This window comes from Varroa jacobsoni, unplaced genomic scaffold, assembly GCF_002532875.2.
Source record: "Varroa jacobsoni isolate VJ856 unplaced genomic scaffold, vjacob_1.0 scaffold_953, whole genome shotgun sequence".
NCBI lineage: Eukaryota > Metazoa > Arthropoda > Arachnida > Mesostigmata > Varroidae > Varroa > Varroa jacobsoni.
The window spans coordinates 13336-35335 of NW_019213855.1; the positions used below are offsets into that span (position 1 = coordinate 13336).

At 41.6% G+C, this 22000-nt stretch overlaps 1 long non-coding RNA gene across 3 annotated transcripts; it reads right to left on the minus strand.

Moving 5' to 3' along the window:
- Positions 1–558: 558 nt before the first annotated feature.
- On the minus strand, positions 559–15014 carry LOC111265312 (uncharacterized). Of its 3 annotated transcripts, none has more exons than XR_002683377.2 (4): positions 14667–15014; positions 4489–4597; positions 4013–4125; positions 559–992 (listed from the first exon to the last, which is right to left on the minus strand). It is a non-coding gene; the product is annotated as an uncharacterized LOC111265312 (long non-coding RNA). The 3 variants fall into 3 exon arrangements; XR_002683376.2 differs by having other exon boundaries at positions 4357–4597; XR_015313004.1 differs by having other exon boundaries at positions 4013–4597.
- Positions 15015–22000: the final 6986 nt, after the last annotated feature.

Consider the following 22000-nt stretch of genomic DNA (forward strand, 5'->3'; position numbering starts at 1 on the left):
CGCCTAACGTTACTGCTATCGAAAAAGAACTCAACTCTGATAGCAAACCACCCCACCTAAGGCAAGGAAAAGTGAGCCGAGCGTGTGTTGCGGGTCCAGGATTAGGCTCCTGCTTCTTCTCATAGTAGGTTCTCCATCCAGGGGACACACACACAAGCACGATCAACCAAAAGGCCTATCTGCCCTAAGGTGAACTGAGCCGGCTTGGTTGGTCGGGGCAAACTGGTGACCGACCCATTCAGCAGTATACGATTGGTAGCAGTCGCGGTACCAGCAGTACTACAAGAACGAGACTTCCTCTTTCCCGCTCTAACAACTGGATCACGGCGGTGCTTCAGCCGAGAAGGGCTCTGGGGTTACGCAGGTCGGGGAGGTAGCTTGGGGGATGTTGGATGGGTCGTCGTTCGTAGCGCGATTGCTTCGAGAAGGCCCAACGAGAAAGAACTAGACAACTAAGTTTATTATTCGCCCAGATGAAGTCTACCAGGAAACATCGTAATATAATAGAAAGGAAGGATCACGAAATTATCGATACGTTAAGGAAAACATGCGTTGAAGTTAGGTTTGACGTCGGCCCGCAAAAAAGTCGTACCTGTTTATTTCATTTGGTAGGTCACAGGATAGGGTAGCTAGTTGATCGAGCCAGTGAAATCTCTCTATTTATGGCAGAAGAAGGCACGCATGGCCTGGTCGGATCACACTGATGCAACCGTCAGCACGAAACAGCCCCGCCCCACTTACTAACCGTACCAGGGGGTAAGACCCCAACACTTTAGGGCAATCGCAGGCCCCACCAGGCTGCCCCTACATCAGGCGCCTTGTAGCGTTACACTATACTGCAATAGACCTTTCTTTTCGCCTTTCTTAGTGTAGGCACATCCGCTCCTGCTCGTTCCTTTGAAGTCGAGGACAGCGCCTTGTGAGCCCTGTTAGAGGTTCTCTGGCTCACATCACAACCCGCGCTCAATTTGTCCGAACCCTAGCAGAAGTGCCTATCAAAAAAAAACAAAAGAAGGAACAGCATCTATTTTTAGCTAAATGTTAACCTAGACTAAAAGATAACATGTTTTTTACACTGGATTATATTTTGCGTAACTCATCGCGCCATGTAAAATAGCCACAATTCAACATTGCAAGCAAGATGGGCATTTCTGGAAAAGCCGTCAACGCTAAGTAACCCCAATTAGTCAGTATCATAAAGTAGATCAGATTAAGGCGTTCACCTTAGGAAATACTAGATCTACTTCGTATTGACGCTCTGATGGGGTTTACGAGCTAATCTTTCAGAAGGCTCAAGGCTTAGTAGTTACTGCGATGTGCTTCCATAATCTCTTGCACTGATTTTGTTGGCACTGTCAGTTTTCTTTAGTATGGCTTCAATTTATATGAAATTGTCAAACTTTGTGGTAGCCTAATTGTGTCAATCGATATTACAGCTAATTGTGTTATAGATTATTTAACTCACCATTCAGACGCCTTGGGATCTTTCCCCAAGCATAACCAGAATACTCTTATTTTTTATGTCCGTTTTTTAGAACCCAGCTGCTTATCATTTCAATAAAGAAACCTCCTAATACTATTCACTAAAGAGTTTTGTCTCTAAAAGAGTATCAAAATGTTGCTTACTAGAGGTCAAGACTTTGCCAGGCGAAAAAACATCTTACAAACTCAGATTTCATATGAAACCTCGATGGTCTTTGCGAAAATCTGCAATGGTCTGGTCACGACATAAAGAGGAAAAAACGCGACTGATCTGAAAAATACTTCTCTTAACCGCAAGAAAACTGGATCTATCCCTAGGATGCAGACCATCTAAAGAACCAATTGTCGATAGCGAATTACAGCCATCTCAAATCCATTAAATATTGAGTAACCACAATGCTTACTAAAATCTATTTTATGACAAAGGGATTTCAATAAGGCAATGTTCCAGCTGCCAGTGCCTTGTACCATTCATAATGAATACGATCGGGTAAAACGGAAGGGACTTTCTAGTTCAAAACGCATTATATACATCTTTAGTAATGATGAAAAGCGTAATCTATATAGCGCTAAAAATGGTTAGAGACTATTTTCGCTCTACCTGATCTTCACCAGCATCAGTTTTTAGGGGTGAAAATAATCATATCTATACTCACGCGCCGTCATATTTCAAATACTATATGCAACGTATCTGAACTAAAAATATGTTCAAAATAAGGAGGTCGCTTAATCCAGTTATTACTCGTAGAAAAAGCTAGATGATTCCTTCACGTCTGCAACTGTACATAGAAATATACGTTCAATCACGCACGCCTACCATCAAGAGCAGTTAATGGCAAACCACGAAAGAATTACTATATTAAAGAAGACAATCGTTGATCGCATTTGGAAATGGAGTTTCTGCTAAATATTTAGCAGTACGCGGTCAGCCTGGTAAAATAATATTACAACTTATTCGTTTTTAATGACGAGTAAAACGCGGGCAATTTAAATCGTATTTGGTCAGAGCTTGCAACCGACTATAGAGCTTGAAATTTAGGCACGTACTTTAGGCTTTTTTACAGCAAAGAGAGCCTGCTCGATACGCTCATGAGAGTCAGAGATAAGCGTCTATGTAGGGAGTCATCGAACGAAGGAAATTATATATATATACGATAGAACAAGCAGAATTGTTTACGATGGACGCTCGGCATCGTAACTGGACTTCACAGGTGGGTTACTCATCTTAACAATTGAATACATTATAATGAAAAATGCGAAATTTGAGCAAATGAGCAATATCTCTATCTAACGATGACCTCAGCAATTAAATTTGGCCGTTTGTGATTTCAACAGCCAAACCGTGAGATAGAAAGAAAACCGGTACATTGTTTCCCATCTATTGACAGAGGCTGCTGATATGCAATTCCCAGCTGGAAGAACGCAACAGCTTCCTAATACAGTCAAATCAAATATCCGGCTTGCACGGCGAACTTAAAGCGCACACTCGTTATGCTATCGGTTTGCAAGATAATCAGTGACGTCGACAACCAGACACCTTTTCACTTGATGCAAACGAGCCGCTTTTCTACAACAGTACTTAATCCGACGTCTACCACTGAATGTCCCAAGGAATGGGGCGAAAAGTTACCTCAAAGTGCCAGTTCATTCTGAGCACCTTTAGTTCGCGGTTGTTCATTTTTATGAACGTAGCATGCGTTATCTATGACTAGGGATGCCCGGAATGCCCCTTCTAAGTCCAATAATGTCATTGTTTCAAGCATGTCTTTTCTACTAATACCAGACAGAAATTACTATGAGGTCATTAGCGATTAGGTCATTTTTTTACGTACTTTAGTGCACTTACGAGACTGGAACTTTATTTTGTTCTAGACAGACAATTATCAAGGATGGGGTAGTCCTAAGTTTATGTAGACTCAAGAAAGTCTTGCTGTGCCTATGTTGTGGACGAATAAGACCTACATTTCATATGGGATGCCTAAATGGATTGCTTTTGCCAAGCAGCTTACGCTTCTGCCGACTCTATTGGTCGCCCGCGAACATTATTCTCTGTTGATAGTACCCAGATATCCAACCCTTTCAGAAAGTTTATGACGAGTTTGGACAGCCCGCTATAAGAAACCTTACGATACTAGTATTCGAAGATATCACTATGCTTATACTAAACTCACCTCGGGCTCTACCACAACAGCAAGTAATTCCGCTGCTCGCAAAGGACACCCATTGACATATGTGGATAAAGCCTTATTTCCCATAATTTTCCAATGCATTTTAAACGTCTTTGTTAATTATCCGCATTACTGATCTTGGCGTTGAAATATAGTACGCATTCACGTCAGCTAAACATTAAGAAATTATGTGAAATGCTCATTTAACTTAGACTTCGGGCACGGAGTGTGATCCTATTAAGCGAGAGCTACTGCACAAACCTAAATATAGTAGGATCACAGTGACATAGGTTATGACGATAGTACGGGCTCGAATTTACTAATGTAATAATATCTTTTTTAGTCCATTCAGTTATGCCTACTTGTCTCTATTGCTAGGTAGTGCTGACCGCCCAGATAGGTTAGAAATAACTCCTATCACTGCTGACAGTCGTCTACCGAACCGAGGTCCTTCCATGTGAGTTAATCCATTCACCTATAAATTTAGAACATGAATATATTTTATCGAGAATATTATATTCTAGGATATTGGTCCATGTAGATATTTGATAAAAATATGTGTGTACTCAATAAATATAAAATAAAGAAGTAATAGACACTAGTCCCATTGTCCTGGCTTCTGTCTGAATATGAATAGATAGTCGTGGCATGATATGACGCATCTAATAAAAGTTCTTCCCTCATTAAACTTATGCAAAAATGCTACCGATTCAAGAAGCAGTTAAAATACGACGAATGAATAAGCACTACTCAGGACGAGCCGAATATCACAAGACCTATGAAGTAGATATATGTATACACTGAACACTTTTCTTAAAAGTATCGTGCCCCTAGCCACCGGCTGATATATTGTAGGTTTCCGATCAACGGCCTGGTCCTTCACAAGTTGATGGCAGCGGTGAAGTCTGCGCCTGACTAAACCTGTAGAAGCGAGCAAGTCACGATACCTGGAAATTGGCCAGCATCAGGAAAAAAATCAGAGCTCGATAAAATCCTTGGAGGAACAGGCTGGTTGGGGACCAGATTGTCGCAAAAGGCAGGCCTGTTGGGAGCCAGATCGTTGCAGGAGGAAGACCTCTCGGATCAGATCGTGGTCCACGTCGTTGCCGGCGCGAAGCTAGGAACGAAAGAAAGAGTTCGGCCGCGAGGGACTAGTGTTGACGGAAGGAGGCGTGACTCACAAGGGAAAGCAAACATGTGCCGTACGGGGGAGCATGCAGCCAGATACAGACCGTAAAAAGGTGTCTGGTATTTACTATAACGAGAACGGAGGAGGAGGAAAGCGTCAGGATTGTTGGAGGACTGCAACGGAGTCGCTAAGGAAGTAGCCAGCAGGGGGACGTTGAAGGACCCAATACCGCTGGTCATGCGAAAGGCATAGCGACACGGGAGCATGCGAATGCTGCGTGTACGCAGCATGGTTAGTAGTGTTTAGTTGAAGAAGATGGTAGCCAATGATAAGTCGACCATATATTGTGAAGGCTGTTATTTAGTTAGAATGTTAGTTAGAAATTATATACATATGTACATGTATATATATACCTAAATTGGGAGTTCAGTGGGTTGTAGGTCGGGGCAAGCATGCGTTCATCCGGTATCATTGACTTTTTGTACCAGAAAAAAAGCGCTCAAATGTTTTGGTCACTTTTAGCCCTTGCATAGGCCTGTTATTAGCCCAAAAACTATACGATGGATGATGGTTTACTGCCTTTAGTAAATGCAAAAATGTATATATATATATATATATACATCCCTTATTTTATGTATGGTCTACACTATGCACATATACGGTACGCTTCTAAACATTTTGTTTTTTTTCGATCTACTGTAAAACTAGTTTAGCTCTACATAGTTTGAGCTTGATCCGTAAATCTGAATTTATTTTTCTATCACCCTGCCAGATTGTGTCTGTTCCATTGCGCATTTCTACTTGTAGTTTTACCATTACCACGTTTTCGGAGAGGCATTACATCGTCCAATTCATTCCGCTACTTCGCTATTCTAATTAGAATAGTTTACGGTTGTGTTCTAATTATCCTAGGCACCTATAGCATTGTCATTAAATGATTACTGTGTTACCGCGGACCTGCCAACCCTTCGCGATTAAAAACAGTAAGAAAGTGAAGTTTTCAAATATTGATGGCAGTCCATATATTCTCTAGATATACCCATACTTTATAAAAGTTCTGAACCATTTCTTGGAATCAATCATCCACAATAGAATATTTGACTTTATGACAGAAAAAAAGAAAAATCGTTTTTTGAAAATATCATTCGTGGACTGAACCTACGCTTCAAAAATTTCTAGTCATTGTTGGGAGAACTGCTCAAAAAGGTCGTTTTTCGCCCAGTTTTTTTCCGAATTGATAAAATAGTTTTTTTTTTTTTTAAAAAGACAGCCCAGCTGTCTTGTTTTTATAGAAGACCTTTCTACTTGGGCGTGCACGCGACGACCACAGAGACCAGTGAAGCGGTTTTCTAGTTGATCGGAGCAACTATACGTACATATATACAACCTGTTGCCGTTTTGAAGGTACATGATAGCAAAACAATATTATAAAACTATAATAAACAGAGTACAAAACTCAACCAGAAATATTGAAATAAAAATAATAACACTACTACTAGTTGTTAAAAGACGTACACGGAAAAAAACAAAAAAATACGATACAAAATTAAAACAATTAACTTATGTGGCAGTAGAATTTTATGGGATATGTTAGTAAAAAGCATTTCCGTTCTAAAGTTGAGCTTAAATATAGCTAACCGTCTTATTTGCCATCTATTGCCAGAACCATATAATTTGTGCACTTTATCGGAATGTTTAACGTATATAAGAATATATCGTGCCTCTTCGCCCTGCAACCTTGTTTACGTTCACTGTTACAGGACAATATCTAGCGTTGTCGAGAAGCACATCTTACGTTTGCCCAACTTCATCGATCTTCTGCGTGCAGATGCACGTGCTGACGCAAGCAGGCTGATTATCCAAGCAGGTTTCACCGTTTACCAGAGTAGTTCTAGTAAAGGCGATCTTTGTCCCCGGTTCAGTCTTTAATGATTAACATATTCATGAATAAAGATGACACACACGTAACACGAGGACATCGGGGTTGAAGGCTACGATTCTCAATTTTAGACACCAGTCGTTGCACTCAACATGAAGTGCAAGTAACGATAGACTGAGTTTCACAAATCTCTATTCTGAAACGCGATGTACGATAGCGAAGTGTCTTTAGTCGTACGCATATCGCTGCTTGATCGGCAAAAATATATTAGAAGAAACCTTTGTTTATGAGTTTGTAGGTTTTTCTTGGAAAATACAAAAGGAATATATATAAAATACAGCAATGATACAAGCATAGTATACACATAATACGTTTATAAATCTAGTGATAGGCGATCGAGTGTAATGTCCATCAAGCCTTCGTGTTTAAAATGGCCACTTGAGACCTGAAATACATAGCTGAAAATACCCTAATAATCAGTACGCCACTCTTTATACTGTAACCGCAGGATATGTAAGAGAAGCCCAATTTTGAAAGAACGTTCAATTCTCAGTTCAATCGGGAATACGTCTAATAAACATTTCATTTACGATTTCATTCTGAGCTTACATAATCACATTACAAACCCCGGTCTATAAAAAAATGTCAGCTTCCATAAAAATGTAACAGAATTAATTCTACATAGTCTAGAAGATTTGATGTAAAATGCCGTCGTGACAAATACGATTACTCATATACACTTTTGCTCTGAGTAATGACTTTCAGCTGAATAAATAAAATAGATCGTCCTCGTCGCCTGTATGTCCGTTTAGCCACCAACAAGTCGAGGCTTACTATAACTGACGTCAGCTGCTTGCGTAACCTTGCCAGCATCAGTAACACCCACAAACGACTGATTTACACTTAGAAAAAGGGGATGCGTGATGTGTACATATATGTATAAACGTACGTATACACACATGAAGATATAGAACTTTTTCTTCCTCTGACAAATAGATGCTCGCTTGTACGCCCTGATTTAAAAGCGAGTTGCGCCTCTACGATGATATTTCTTTACTGCAGCGGGAGTAGTAGCAGCAGCAGACGCCCGCGAAGTCAGCGAAGGAGGAAAATTTATTGTTTCTATACGATCGGCCGGGGGTTGCGTGATGCTACGGGCTGTTTCTGTTTACAGTTTGATCTGCTGTCCTCTTCGGCCGCTGCTGCTTCTATTTGGCTTCTTGAGCTGTCCGACGCTGCTGAAATGCAAACAAAAACTACCGAATCGCACTCGTCATCTAAACGGTATCGGCGCGCCGTTGCCGACATGTCGCGAGAAGCGGATCTCAACGACGGATGCATAGGTCATGAGCTCAATACGTAAGGACACAATCACGTGCGCTAAGCTGAGAGAGAATATTTAATAAAAAAAAATTTTAAAAAAAAAAAGGAAATAAGAACAGCGTCTGAAATTCAGGTATCGAGCTGCTGATCACTACTGAATATGCTGCCACTCTATACCGACCTTGGATTTTAGATAACACATACCATGGATGACATGGGGCTTAGATGAGTACATGGGCTAACAATCTGTTCTAAGAAGTATGAAAGCAATCGGGAATATCTTACAGTTTAAGGGGAAATTAGTAGAATGCAAACACTTAAGCAATTTTAGCATAAACACCGAATTAGTCTCGGTTAGCTTTTGGAACGACTTAACAGATGTTTGCCTCACTTCAGTAATGACCTAGGTTATTATCGTTCAGCTGTATGAACAAGCTTAGTTTTAAAACTCTCATTTAGCCTTTTATATAATCACGTTTGTAGCTCAACACTGGCAGAGACCGTTTTGGGGAGACTGCTTGCCGATCTCTATATGTTGCTGGTGGTATAGTATTCCCTGCAAACGTGCCTCAACGTCTGAAGGTACGATTCATTGATTTGTGGTTTGTGTTTGCGTATAGTTTTTGCCTAGTTTCAGAAGGCCGACAGGTTAAACTTTTTGCGACAAGAATGTCGTACGATAGTGCCTTGAATTTGTGCACTCTCTGCCTATATTAGTGAATATTTAACAGAAAAAATATGTCAGGCTAAGAATGAACGGACTTTTTTACACAACCAGACAATCATTCTAAGAAGAATCGCTTCTTATATGAGAAACGATTCACATGACATCTATTCATATATAAGGAAACATATAAAGATAAAAAAAAGGATACGATTGCTATTAACAATTACAGCTTCCATATCTTTGTCTATCTGCTTGTTAGCTTCAAAGTATTTGCTGGGCTTCGAACACGATGACATAGTCCCTTTTTGAGAACTTGGCTGGCCTAAATCGATGAAAGGGCTTCAAATGACCATATCCAAACTGTGCGCCATTTAGAACGTATCTATTAATTAGTCACCCTCACGCAATAACCCAAAAGTCTTCCTTAGCTAATTCTTCATTCATTTGCGCTTTATATTTTCCCTTATATTGCACCTTTTCTGGACAAATATTCATGGTGTCTTGAGCTATTAGTTCCACTCTCATTCGCATCGAGCATTTTCTTATCGGCATTATAACAAACCATCATAACATAGTGAAATATACAGAAGCAATCGACAACAGCAACGAGCCAAGCACAAATAAAGGCGATGGTGGCCAGTATATTTTTATCGGCGGCAAAATGCTTTATTCATTTAACATAAAAATCGGCACACCGACTTTCCGGATCGCCAGTTCCACCTGTAACGCTAGTAAACGCTCGGTAGCAGAGAACCCTGTCACTAAATGGTAGGCAAATATATATGTGTTGACCTTCCAATTGGAGACAGCAGACGCCAGGCGCTGGTTCGTGAGCTTCAAAATATTGAGACAGAGACAGTTGTGAATATGACTACTACGAATCCCCACATGCAACTATTCGACTATTTTTAACAGAAGCTCACTCGAGAACACGAAAATGAAGACAAATTGAACGAAGATCATGTTTATGGGGCTAGTTGTACGTTAGGGTGTGTAGATGAATCGCTCAATAGTAAAACGTGAGGAAAGTTTCCTTTGTTTAATCAGCAAAGGCGGGCCTCGCGGGGATTCGAGCACAAGTTGACCTTATGTTCCACTTCGTTAGATTCCATCACTCGCCGATGATAAAACCTCGCAGACAAAGTACGATCATCTGAATGAGAAATTCGTCGACCGTACTGTTGGTTTACTTAAACTAATCCGAGAAAATCTATCATAAAATTACGATAATATTTAACCACGGTTCTGTGGATTAATGGTTGATTGGTAGAGGTGCTTGGAAAGTCTGCTACAACAGAGCTGTTATTGCAGAAAGGTAATGTTAAACTCCAGCAGGCAACACTGAATATAACCTCGAAAAGTAAATTCTTCAACAGGTTTTGAATTGAAGTTTAATTTACTCAAAAACATAAACTACCCTAAGCCTGTCTACGCTCGTTCCAAATATTATTTACCGTATTATATGAACGTGCCATGTGCTAACTTCAGTTGGGCTGCCCAAATAAACAAATGTTATATACTCATCAAGATGACATATTCCGTGAAAAAAATTCATTAAGCGCAATTTTGGTCTTCTTCTGCTTAAAATTTCCACTTGGAGTAGGCAAAGGTACATTAGCAGTTACCGCCTGCTTTAACCTCAGCGAAGCGAGCGCGCGGCGTAATGGTTTCAGGCGGTCAATAGAATTACAATACTACAAAACTGGGTGCTGCGTTTTTTTCATTTCAAACTAGTCCTGTCAAGAGGCACGCGGAAGCTTTCAAGGAGTAAATTTGTCCCTTGAGGAATCTATGGGTGTGAGTGTTAGGCAGATGCCCGATGAAGCGGAAGTAAGTAAATAAGCTAAGCTCGCTCGTCGAGAGCCAACTTCACTCTCTGAAAATAGCCGACGAGTGTCTTCATCGAAATGTATTATATTCGAGGACCTTTGCATTATAGCGAGTCTTTACTGACAAGAAGACTAGAGGAAATACTGAACAGCACGGTGTTCTATCGGACCTGTAGACTCGCCTTGTACAGAAAGTAACTCACATTGAGGGGTAAATATCACTTTAGCCGAAACTCTTCGCTGTTGCTCGGAGAAGAAAACTGCAAGCAGGCTGTAACACAGTGTTTGCAACCGGCTCTCTCTTAAAACTCTTATTTAGCTTGAGCTTTTCGACAAACATGATGACTAGCTGAAAGAAGTTGCTTTAGGCTATTTGAACTGATCGGCGGGGCGTGAATGCTACGTTCCTGCACGTCGCTAGGCGTCAGGCCTATTGAGCAGGCCATGTGGGCAGTACTAGCAACTGACTCGACCGGTTTGATCAGACAGTGTCTCAAATTCAGGCCAAATCTAAGTGTGAAAGACAGGTCAGTAGAACCTACATTAATTAGTCATTTCTACAAGTATTATCATTCTCATGTACTTCCATGCACGAACTGAGCTGTTATGGCCTACTCTTTTGTAATCCGTCACGATTGGTGCACTGTCACTGCACACGTCAATCAACCCGTTTTCATGCAAACAGAAACCTTTGGACGCGAATGAATACGTCCTGCAGAAATATCCTTCTTCTATTCGAAGGCTAGCGAAAACATTGTGGTCTATACATGTTGTATAATTCGTTCCTATAATAAGTTTTATAATTAGTTTCTCCTAGTCCTTACTCTCGACCTGATTCCAATTGATCTATAATCCAATACTCGATTCAAAGGTCCTCTACAGCGTGCTCTCTCTCTCTCTCGCACGGCACTGTAACTATTTCGAGTCCTGCTTCAACTATCATATTGTTGTCGTGGGCCGAACTCATACAGATCCCAGCCAGACGTTGGACCTCTCGGGTCCCGACTCTATCAATTTTTCTAGGCCAGTTTCTACGTCACATTTCCCCTTTTAATAATGGTTCCGTATTCAAATCGCTACATATAAGTATTTACCGTAGGAACCAATTAGCGTTGTGCCTAACTGGCGATAGTTTGGACGAAGGACTCTTTCTAAAACTTTTGTATCAATAACATTTGGGAAGACTATTAACTAACTTTTGCATTGTATGGCCATCGTGAAGTCTGTCTTCTAGAAGCATTACTTACTGTAGCTATTTATCAGGAAAAACATTGCGTGGATTCTCAATGCATTGAATGTAACGCAAATTGGGTGCCTATTAGCGCGAAACACAAACACTGTTTATACTTAAAGGCTTCTACAAAAAAAAAAAAAAAAAAAAAAAAGGTAATATCTGTTACTGACGAAACGTTCATTCCAATTTGACTAATTGGTCCAAAACGTTATCTGAAATATTTATACAGTTGTTTTGTGTTTCCACGTATAAATGTTTCATCACTAATGAGCTTGTATACCTCATGCATTAACTAGTGAAGTTACGAAGCTCAATGTCTTAGACTGCTATACGGTTCTTCGCCCCCTTCAGCGAAGCGCATCGTCACACAAAATCGGAAGGAGGTCCGGAAAACACGATTACATTTGCCATAAACTTGTATACGTGTCATCAATCCCTGCCATCAAAAACAGCCGCTTATTCTCATAATCAAGTGAGCAATGATGACTCTGTTGATACGATTAATAGCAGTCAATATTATTCATTTTTGTATCGTGCCTTGTGCTCGTTGTTGGCCTTCTTTTGATTCTTGTTTACTCAAAGATTGCCCTGTTAGTCGAACTGGTAAAATCGAAAGATCAGAGGTAGCTGTGGATCGTGCACTGTCTTGACTATATTATACAATTGAAATTGTCCCATTGCCGATGTTAAATGCTAGTTCAGATTAATCGATCAATATGTGTGTCAATAAAACAAGTTTTAAATTATTCGATTTCAATGTTTATGATGATGGTTAGGACAGACCGTAAAGGCCAGGTTTACATTCATTACACATCAGTGTTTATACTTGAAATGGCATGCTAGTTTCCAAATCCTCGTAAAATTTCGGGTTAAAAAAGGGCACTTTCGATGACAATATAGCGTTTTATATTGTTTGAGAAGTACATCTGATAGCACAATTAAACGCAGCCGTTCGTTACTGTGTTTTCGCTTTCTTGTCAAAGCTAGTTATCCACAGTTACACGTAGCTTTTAAGACCTTCCACACGTACTAGCAGTACGTAAATAATAAGATCGAAAATTCTGACTCGCAGTCTCAGCTTGAAGGCTTCTCGACGAGCAAGAGGGAGATGTTACATGGCTACGGACTTGCTATCTCATCGTGTCGTATCGTCTGGCCGCTAGCCTGAATCAGTGAATTCTTTTTACCGAACAAAAATTACTAATATAAAAAAGCGCAAGCAAAAGCAAGGCGGTCTATGTCCGAGAAGTCTGTGTGTGTAGAGCGTGTGCAGCTGCACGCGTTGTACGTTATGTCTCTGTGAACTCGAGCAATATGCCGCAAGGGTACCTACGCAGACATTGAAGATACTCGTGACGACGGCAGCGGCGGTGAGCAGGGGCGCTATGGTGGTACAGTCGATGGCGATCCTGTCCGATATTACATAATAGCCCCAGGGAGCGCAGCGACGAGGCGGCGATGGGTGACTGGCAGGCAAAGCAGCTGTTGCTGCTGTGGTACACTTGAGTTGTTTCTTTCAGTTCCTCTCCCATCGCGGGTCGAGTTCCTATAGGCACACATACCCGCAGCACACCAATGCATATCTGTAGTCTGCTTCTTCGAGCGATGATGATGGCCGGTACCTCACCACAGCTATTACACCCAGCACCGCTGTGGCCATCTCACACACCATGAAAACCGGCTTCTGCTTGCCGCTGCGGCAGCTTCCGACACTGGCCGTCAGAATGGGCAGCATACAGACACTAGCTGCCTGTTGAAAGTATCTTTCCTTGCCGGCCCAGCTTTCCAGCCCACAACGCAGCCGTCTTAGTAGTGGTAGCCCTTTTGCGCCATCTTTTTGGTTCTGTCTCTCTCCTTGGGCAAACTTCTTTCATATTCCTTTCAGGGGCTTCACTGCCTTTTCGATCTTCCTGTCCCCTAAAAACTCCGCTCCTCTCACTCGTTCCTTACCAACACTCTTCAACGAGATCCCAATACTCTCAAAACCCATAAACAGACACATACTGACTACCCCATGTAAGAACTTATCCAGGCGCTCAGCCGTTTTGTGGATGATCCGTTTCGTGCCTGTGCCTTGGCTGTGTATACACACGCCCATACCCAGCGGGAAGGATGGTTACTGAAAGCGTACGACGCATGGATGTGCAAGGAACGGGATATGGATGATGGGCAGGCACTACTACCGGACAGGCAAAAATAGAAGGGGAAAGATAGAAAGAGTTGGATCGTCGTAAGGGGCATTGTACTAAAGGGGCAGCAATAGAAGCAGCTGTCGCAGCAGCGACGGTAGCAGAGCATCACTGCGGCCAGTAGGGGAAACATCCAGGTCTTGCAATATCTCAGGCAGCAAAAACCGTCACTATGCGCGATACGGTCGCAGAACTACTGGACGGTGGAAGCCAGTCTCAGCGCAAAACTATAGTGACCTAGGTGGAATAAGTGACGTATAACAGTTCATACATAGGGATGCGTTTTTATTCGATGTTTTTATGGTTTTTTTGGTGAAACAGAGCCACTTGAAAATGCATTAAATAACACGGGTCATAACTGTTTACTTAAGTGGACCTTGCAACAATAAATCTGCGATTAAGGGTAATAATATTAGTTACATTGTAAGATAATTAAAAATAATAATAATAATTAATAAGGATAGTAAAAAATAATACGCACTTACATTTCTAGAAATTAGCAAAATTGGCGAAACCACTTATTCTCTGCGGAAAATATTAAATAAACGCAAGATATTGTACGGCGTCGATGACTTATATTTTGCGGAGCATAGACTTAGAAGGGATGTGCGAGCGAAGCCTGAAGGTCCCAGGTCAAACGGAACGACCCTCTTACTTGTCGGGATATGTCTAAACAACCTGTTTATTGTTAAACCTGTTGAAAAGATATGTTCTATAATATACTCTGCTGGAGCGTAAATCGGCATCTTCAATTTTATCAACATACCTTCTAGAGAACTGTTGAGCTGAAATATTTCATTGTTGTTACTGGCAAGTGATGTTGGCCTCATTTTGGTCCTTGCTTTTTGCAGGTCTAAGTCCCGTTATCAGAACGGTGTACTTCCCTTTGCCATTAACATAGATTTTCAGTCCGGTCCGAAACAGGTAGCCTTTTCTATTGTTGTTTGACTCCAATTGAACGCTCTTTTTGCCTAGAGTAATACTATATCGAGTAAAGCTTTAGCTCGCTTCCATGCAACTAGATCACAAGTTTTCCAACAGATTCGACAAAAGATAACAGTATAGAAAAAGTATTTTCCAATTTTGAACTAAGTTGATTTTGCCCACAAGTTTAAATTTTATATGAATTTTAGCCGGGACCAATTTTATTTATTCAAAAACAGAACATATCTATCGCATTTCATAACGCCTCTGTACAGCGTATGCCATTGGCGGGGGGGGGGGGGGGTTTACACCCAGTAATAAGGTTCATCTGTAGTAAATGTAATAGTAGAAGGTATATTATTAGACACAACTATTGGCTTAAACGAGAAGGGTTCCCCTTAAGCAAATTACCAATAATATGGTGATGCTGGTCGTATCGATTGTGCTCAGACAAAGCATCTTCGAGCAGTGCACAGACATGCTATTTAACCTGCGTAAATGTACCTACCTTTATAAACGTATCGAGTTTTTATCTTCTAAAAAGCACAAATAGACAGAATTTCGCGTGCATTGCACGTAAACTACAGCTAGCTGTACACAGTTCGTTCGATTTCCCGTTCTTACTGTGATCAATCGAACGTGTCCTCGTTCTTCACAGTTTCACCTCAGGGGACCACACAGAAGTTACCAAGAGGGAAGATGCGCATCAAGCCTATGGGGCCGCTCCACTCAGCAAGCCTTGTTTCGTGCCGGTCGGCAACTTTACTAAGCTCAGTATAATTTTTCGTGTTCTTCTCTCTCACGACAACGACCAAGACGATAGCTGAAGACGTCAAAGCTCATGAGCGACACTCACGAACAACTTATTCGGTCGATCGGTCTTCTTGGCGATACACAGGGCAACGGCCGTACAAGTACTGCCGTTAGACTTACGGTAGCCGCTATCACCGTAATACAAAAAGGGCTTTCTCTAAGTAGACGGCCGGAACAACAGCGCAACGGCAATTTGGTTATCGACAATTTCGGTAGTAGCATGGTAAACACGTTCCTGAACAATCTTGTGCTATAACAATGAAGACATTCGCCGTGTCAGTGGCGTACTTATAAGACGTCCACTGCGGACGAACGGACGAGCGTACGTACGTTGACTTTCGATAGAACGTACACTAGGATGAATCGTCTTCTCTACAGAAAAGGGAAAACAGATTCGAGCTGCGATGTCTTAAAACTCATTTAAAAGAAAGAAAGATGGTTTTGCTGAAAACGGTAATTTTTGGCAAGCTAGGTACAAGATACATGTGGCTAGCTGTCGATAGTTTGGGCATCCATATCTTCATGTGAAGCATAATATTCGGATTGTGTTTTAAGGCAACGATTGAACCGCAAAGCATTAACATATCATTGTCGCCACTTTTGGGTATCTTACGGACACTACGAATGGCAGTGCAGTCGTTGCCCATATTATGGATCGTTTGACAAGGTCACTTTAAAATGCCTGGGTCGGTCTCTTAAACTGGTAGCCATACTTAAGCAACGAACGATACATTAGCGTGAATCTTAACATATTTGGTAACATAGCGTAATACGTGTTGCCGATATTGTTTTAATGGTTGCGGTAATATAAAATATAGTAATATATAATCATAAGCGCAACCAAATAGAAAGAGCCAAAACACTGTCTTGTCGTTTTCATTTGACGTTGACGTCCAGTGTCGCCACTGCGTAACAGGACCAGCAACGAGGTCAACTATAGGTATATATATCCGTTGGGCAAATTTGTGTCTATTGTTCCGTGTTATTGTTTACGTCTGTGCGTCGATTTTGTCCGAACAGTCGACGCAGGATTTTATTTGCATTGGTTAATATATCTCTTTTCAAGTCTCTAATCTCCTGGGTCGCATCTGTCTTCATAGACGACGATAGCACACAACAAATGATTTACCTAACTTAAATCCTAGGCCTGAAACGTACGCGAAAAGCAGCAACCTTTACCTTATGAAGCAAGCCTTCGCACAGACACACACGTACCCATACAAGTATATCGACCAGGGTGTGTTGGGTCGGTAAATTGGCAATCTGAAACAGAATCTCATCGAAATAATGTTATACGATCATTATTATTATCAGTTGTATTTTATGGGTTACATGATTTCGGACTGTTCATACGATAAGAGTGTCTAGAACATTTTCTGTTCACATAATTTATACGTAGCTACATATGTACGAGATGGGAACACTACAGGCTGAACAAATGGCATCAGTGCAATGAGATTGCAGGCACAAATAATGTTACTACTATGGATAATGTATAAATATTAATCGAGCCCATGTGACAGGCAAATGAGCCGAACAGATTATACTTAATCCGTTCCCTGTTCTTTATATCCCGATTCCTTTCGCTCGCGTGATTTTTCAAGAAATATTAGCTGATTTACCATGGGGGGCATCAATGTTGCGATACAATTGTATGCCCAATAACCTTATCAGCGGGTTAGTAGCGCCTCAATAATGTTGACCATAACGTCAGCGCCAACACTACCCTATACTTAGGTGACTCGAGTTATTCCCGAATCGTTTTCGAAAAAAATATTCCCATTTCACTTCCTAGCTTTTAACTTATTGGTGTAACTTTTTTATATCGCGTTGGCTAACTTTAATATAAGAGTTTTTCGTCATTTCTTACGGTTATACTGGCCGTGAGCACGCTTACTTCAGCTTCTGTATATATATATGACACGCGTATATATATGTTGCCAACTCCAGATAACATTGTAGCTCATGCTTGTGACCCTTTGTGACAAAAGAGGCCGAACAACTTTGCTTCTCATCGTCTATTAGCACATCTGGGTTTTGACAAAAGGATTTTACGACGATCATGGTCCGCTAGAACGCGCACGAAGGCTTTGTATAGCGCCATAGCGCGAACGAAAGACGAAAAGTCGGGCATAGAGGATGTCAGAGGGGACGGAAATGATAAAACACCGCTCACAAGATGAGGGATAAATGCCAACAGCGCCTTTGAAAGAAGGTTATGACTGGTAGGGCGGCGAGCCAGCGACCTAGCGAACGCTATATATGGAATAGGGCCCACGGTGACCACCTGCGTAAGGTGTATAGAGCTTTGAGCTAAGTAGTTGGCTGGCTAGCTGTTAACCTACAGTTGCCGCTGCTTCTACTACCACTACTCAGGACTAAGGATATAGGGGTCACATAGAGCTACGCTAAGCCTTGACCTGGCCAACAGCCTACACAACGGGCGTGAGGTAGGCTTAGCAAGACGGCACGGCAGGTTAAAGATGGCAGGTTGAAGTGGGGTTAGCACCGGGTCGTTGCGACGAGAAACGGACCGCTACTGGGGACTGGGACAGAACAGCGTACACTACCACGGAGAACCATTATGAATTGAGAGGGAGAGGCAGCTATGGTGCCGGCGCCGCGGCTGCCGTGGCGGCAGGGTATCCGACGCCCGGGTGGTCCTATTACCACACTACCACTACTACTACTACTACTACTACAAGTAGCTCTGCTCTGCAAGGAGGCAAAGTTTTACAAGCGAACCGTGTGCGAAACAAAAAGGCACTACGCTGGCTTTGCCACCCAACAGGGGTTAGCGAAAGTTATGACGCGCACGTTACGAGGGAAATTTGCTAGCACCGCCGGTACTAGTGGTAGCAGCAGCCATGGCGCTGATGGCGATGAAACCAGTCGTGGCCGGAGAGCTGGTGCGACCGTTTGAGGAACGGGACTAGTGTGGATGAAACAACAGAGATAGAAAGAAAGAGCCAATGAGACCCGCAGTCTATTGCGCGCGTAGACGTTATAAATACCAATGATGAGATCTAAATGTCGGAATGGCACCCGTGTGACTTCTCAGCGTGTCCTCTGTTTTTCATTTGGGCATTGAATCGATTTCGACCAAGATACACGCGGGCAAGTTAGCTTGGTTCGTGGGCGTATTGCAGCACAGTTCCAAATTGTTCTATACATGGATAATTTTTATGTTAGGTGAATGATATGAATTTTAAACAAATGTCTGAACAACTTTTCATGTACAGATACGTAGACAAGTATACACCAGCTTAAACGTACAGTCGTACATACTAACCCACAGAAATGTGGATATCCCAGTTGAGTGAAATACAGCCATCTACACGTCCCCGCCTAACACAGCGACACAATCATACTGATACTCACACAACGGTAATTGCAACGAGCGCCAAGAAACAAAAATTAGACCCACATTTTGCTCACATCAGTATCGGCCTCGACTGGGCTGTTTTCGGCTCGCCGTGGCCGTGCGTCTAGGTACGCGACTGTGCCCGGTGGCATGGGCCTTCCTCCAAGCCACATTCGACAAGACTCGTGAGGCACTTCCCTAGCTGTCTGATGAATTTTAGACCCACGAGTAGTGGCTGTGAGCTCACAGAAGATTGTAAGAAAGAAGCGTTTTACAATAGAAAAGAGTGCAGTGACGCGCAATAATGGTTAGCTCTGGTATCCACTTGTGTTTACGTGCGCTAGCTTGCCCCCTTGCTGACTGCTCTGTTTAGTCGAAACAATGTAGCTAAATACAATCCATCCATTCACACAGGAGTCGGTAATTTTCATAGGGGTATTATGAGATGACGGGGAAGGAGAATGAGCTTTTCTTATTTTTCACGAGTAACGATGAACCAGAAGTTCGAACAGCAGAACATCTGGTAGAAGAATTCATCCTGCTTCCTACAGAGGCAGGAATCATCCACCATATACGAGCAGTGACAGTGTCCTGTACGAACCACCTTTTCTCTTATAAATGTAACTTGCAAAAAACGCAAGCCGGCCATGAAAAACGTACGATACGAAGCTTTCATTCAAACTCACGAGGTTTGAGGTTAAAAAAAAAAGAACTTCCTGTGGTATTACATAATGCCTATAATTTCATGACGATGATCCATCTAGACGATTTGCCAATGAAAAACGAAGATGAAGGTATTCCTTTCTTGCTTGGCGGGGTAGTGGGGAGCTTTTCGTAACACTAGGATATTTATCTGGGGGCTGTACGAGAAAGAACTGATTGCAAGCTATCTGCTTGTTCTCGCGTATTCATCTCGGATTTGAACAATAAGCGAAAACATTCTAAACAGCCTATTGTCTGTTAAAGACAATGTAAATGTTTAAGGGTGTTAATAGCAGTTCGTTGTAGATTAATGTTTCTATACGTGCTTCATCTGTCCTGAAGCCTTTGTTCGTACGCCCCCACCCGACCTTCGCTGGAGAAGATTTTCATATATTGCCTGCATTATGTAAACTCAATAGAGAAATCTCCCTCTAGGATATAAAGCATACGGCAACTGAAATGTCATTTCCTTTTGGGATCCAGCAAGGCGTTGGATATGCTTCGACTGATGGTAAACTAGCAGACTTAGAATGCAAATAGTGCTAAATCAGAAACGTGCAGATATTCTGGCACAACATTAAAAAACCGTCTAGACTAACGTCTAGACTAATCCCCATTTGCAGCAGAGCTTTAGACGCCAATATAGTTTTAATATTCTCTATATAAGTTAGTTCTTAAACGGTCAAAAATAATACATTGTGTTAAAATAAATCTTTTGAGTTTTCATCTCAGGACTGCCGTTTAGCATAGCATCAGACAGCGAGATATGGTAATATAATGTATTGGCAGGGGTTTTCTTCACCGACATTTACTTTAGATTAAGTAACCTAATCTTCTGATGATATATGATAAAGCAAATGGATTATCATAAGAAGTCAGCGTGACAGACACATTTTGCTGCGAAAATGATTACAGACATGAAATTAACTAATTTTGGAGCGGCAAAGTTACGCAGTGGTATAAAAAAATCATTGTGTAATTTTTGCCCCCTTAACCAGGCATTTTATATTCTTCCGCTAATACGGCCTTCATGGAACCTTTTTTAGTGGTAGATATAGCTGATCTGAGATGTTGTCGATGACATCATGCAGCGAGCAGATCTAAGTGAGTTAAAACAAAAGTAAAATATATATACTTTCACGTAGATCAAAGGTTTAATACAACAGAATAATAAGTATATAGGGTAAAACGCATTTATCAAAAATCGAAATAATGGCTACGGTGTTTGTAGAGAATAGTATCCATTTTCCATACGACTCTGCCAGTTCAATCCATTGCTCGTGCTTCAATCGGGTCATTTGAACGCAGCGGATAACGAATCTAGTCATCAAAATACTCATCAACGTCTGCGTTATCAACAAAACATGGCTTACTCGAAGAATCCTACAAGGAGGCCTAACAGAACAAGCTAAAGTTGAACTCCTGTAAAAGTCACGATTTCGTGCAAAGGTATCATGCCTTCCACCTCCGTTAGTCATCATCGTCCAGTTTGGATTTACAAAGACTGCTCGGCAGCAAATGTCATCGGACGTTATCAGAAAAGAATCCGCACAACAAAGCTGCGGGATGTCTTTCATACAGCTGAAGACGGATAATAATAATAATGTAGCGCAAAAAATCATGTATCTATAGAGTTGTCAAGTATTGCAATGAATGTTAGTGTTTGAGAAGGGTCTTCCGAGGTGGCGCAGCTGCGGGACGCACGTACGCCTGAGGGCGGACCAGGCCCAACCCTCTGCCGTATTGATGAACACGACCATTTTTAAAGCCAGTTTTCTTATACCTAGGGCAGTTAATTACCTGTAATGAGATTATTTAATGCTAGAGCTTTCATCTCTTGCGCAGCTTGAATTGAAAAGATTCAAAACAAACCCTCCAATATATCCAACGGGTCCAATAGACGTAACAGACAAATTTTAGCTCCTGTCTTTAACTAAACATTAAGGTAATTAATAAGACACAATTAAGAACAGTATGCGGTACTGTGACTAAAGCAACAACCTGCCACAAGTTACCAAATGAGTAAGTAAATACGTCCATTCATTTCTACTATTGCGTATATGCTATTTATGGAAATTAGTTGAATTAGATAATTAAAAGATCGACATTTAGTGTATGCGTACATGTAGATGCTTCTATTGTTTTGCAATATATAGTGCAACAATAGTAGTAGCATTGTAACTACCTCACAATGATTTGTACATGGAAAAAATTCGAACGGAATAGGCCAGACTTCGCCGTCTGACGCTATTGTGTTTTCATCAGCAGCGGCGGCTGCACCCGTCTAACATTTGACA